The sequence below is a fragment of the Apium graveolens genome, chromosome 1 (assembly GCF_009905375.1).
Source record: "Apium graveolens cultivar Ventura chromosome 1, ASM990537v1, whole genome shotgun sequence".
Lineage (NCBI taxonomy): Eukaryota > Viridiplantae > Streptophyta > Magnoliopsida > Apiales > Apiaceae > Apium > Apium graveolens.
In genome coordinates this window covers 19,988,926-19,991,987 of record NC_133647.1, presented here as the reverse complement: position 1 = coordinate 19,991,987, position 3,062 = coordinate 19,988,926, and positions in this window count along the sequence as shown.

The following is a 3,062-nucleotide window of genomic DNA, read 5'->3' as shown; positions in this document are numbered from 1 at the left end:
TTGAAGGTAAAAATATAATATTTTCATTATGTTGGGACCTTAAAAAATATTATTTTAGCATGTTGATTACTTAATCGATTAACAGTAATTCTATAAAAGATATTTAAAAAAGTCAATATTACTGATTGAACGATATAGTTTTATTGATAATTCTATGTGTATTTTTTTAAAAAAAATATTTATGTTTTAATTAAATTTTATTTTTTTGGTTTACATCAATAGGATACGAATTATACTTAGTCTAATATTAATTTGATTTATCTCGGATCAGTGGTTTATATTATTTTATTTTAGGCCGATGCCCAATACACCGACCAAATCAAACTAATTATTTTTAGTTTAATTTTAATTTTTTTAAGTGTGGATCAATAAGATAATTTTATTTTAGACTAAATAATTAGTATATATTATTTTATTTTTATTGATCGATTTGTATTTTAATTTTAGTTTTGTGTTAGTCTGAATAAATTGTATAATGTAATTTTTTTATACTGGATAAATAAAATATATTATTTTGTTTATCCAAGTTCATTTGTATAATTTTTTTAGGCGGACCGATAGTATTATTATTTTATCTTAACCCGATTCACATGACATATCAACTAAATATTTATAATTATATTTAGTTCGCTTATTAATTTAGCCTGAAATAACAAATTAGAATAATATAGAACTCGATATGAATTAAAATATAAATTGGTAGAAAAAGTTAAATTTAATATAAATTATAATGATATAGAATTCAATATAAAATAGAATTGAAATTGGTAAAGCAATAGAGGAATTTGACTTAAATATCAATTAGAATTAAAATTGATCGATCTAATTAGAATTGAAATAATTAAGTAAGGGTAACTAAGTAATTTCACCAAGTACCAATCGACAGACTATCAAATTTTTAATATTTCGTCTATTATAATATATAATATAGTATAGATAAGTAGGTCATTCTTCCATAGAGGTTGAGAGAACCACCTAAATTAATGTGAACCTTACATTTATTCATCTGATCCGACGGTAGAAATTAATTTATTAGTTACATATTACAATTCAATAAAAGAAGAAATAAGAAATCAAAATTAAATCTATAGGTAGCGTATACACACAATAATCTATCTCAATCAATTACAAATATCTGTTTTGATCGATCTCATCTCATTTTCATCTTTATTTTACCAATTTTTCTTCAATCCGGTTGAGATTAATTTGGTTATAGACAAGCCGATTTCGTGAGCTTGTTTGGCGATTTCATCTCACATCTTCTTTGAATCAAGTTCAGCTAGGTAATCCGGGTTTTGCGAGCAAATCTTCATTAGGTTTATTATTGTTTCAAGTGAACTTGTGTTGTTTCGCATTTTGATTCTGCTATGAAACCTTATTACTGTTATAAATTTTGCTAATCGGTTATCTTATTAGTGTTAATGTTTGGTATCAACAATTCTACTATAGAATCGGATTATTATTAATTGATTTAGTAAATTTTTTTGTAAAATTCTTGTGTTATATTTGTCTTGACTTTATCTTTCCCTGTAATTTGAAATGAACTTTTGTTATTACATTTTGATTCTACTGTGCAACCTTGATAAATTTTGATAATCTACATTTTGGATTCTGCTATAGAATCAAAATAGTAAATTAGATAAATAATTTATATAATTATTTCATTTTATCATAGAACTGCACACTTTAGCTGTTATTTATATTTTGTTGCTTTGAGTATATTTTCGTAGTCCTGAACTAACTATAAACTAACTATAATTTGCTTGCTGCATATTTATTTGATAATAGTTTGTGTAGGAATGCACACTGTTAGAATTACTATTATTTGTTTATTTTGTAGGATTTGCAATTATCTTTGTGCTTTAGATTGTTTAAATACTAGAGGTACCATAAAGACATTTCGTTACTGTTGTTATAATTATATTTTTTATTTAAAATCTACAAGTTTACTCCAGAATCCAGATTACTTGACCTTGTAATAGTTAGGCTTTACTTCAATGTCAATTACAAAAGAATATAAATGGTCAATTATAAGGGTGGTGAGAGATCCACTAAACTACAACTACCACGTCAATGGTTACCTTTTGTCGAAGCTTAAATTTTAAAAGTATTAACTGAGTCCTTCAACCAGTGTACAGAGAATTACAATGGCTGAAACAATTCTGTGGGCATTCCGATAGTGAAAAGCCTCTCTCAAACATGGATTCAAACCTTTAACTACTTGTTAATGCACATTTCAAAATATGGATTTTAGTTTCTATGTAATTTCTTTTAAATTTGTTCGAAATAATCAAATACAGTCTCCATAAATTACAGGGGGATCACATACCCATTTTTCTGCTTAAAACTTGAAACGTAGCAGGATAATACCAACTAGTCAAGATGCCTGCCATTTCTACAATATATATCTACAAAGATCTGATTCCATTGTTGAAGCTAATGGTTGCTTTTTCATGTAATCTACAATAATATACCCGAAGTGTATAAAAGAAATCATAACATTACCTAAGCATTTGTCTTATGTTCATGTCGTACTGCCCTTGTATTAATTCATGTGCTATTGTCCTGGTGTTTAGTTCACGTGGTACTAGGTGATTTGTTATGAATATTTTATTTTTCAAAATTCATATTGTGTCGGAGGTTTACGTTTTGATTCGAGAATCATAAAGAAATAACTTTTAGGAAATATTTTTGATTCTATTGTAGAATCAAAACAATATGTTTATTAAATACTTATTTTAATCACTAATTTATACTCTATAACTTTTTATTTTATAATGGAACTTTAATATTATTCTCAATTCTGATTTTGTATTTTTGAATGTGATTTTGTACTTCTGTATTATGTTAGCTATTTAGGTAATAAAGTTTATATTGTAGAAATAGGAAAACTATATATTGTTATCACTTAGTTTGATGCTCTCATGTTTTTTTATTCTCCGATTCATCAGATGCAGCAATATGATCGAGCTGGGAAGCTTGATATCTGTTCTGGGAAGTTGAGTGGTTTTGTGTATTGTTTAACTCTGAAAACAGAGAGATCTTCTGAAGTAGGGGAAATC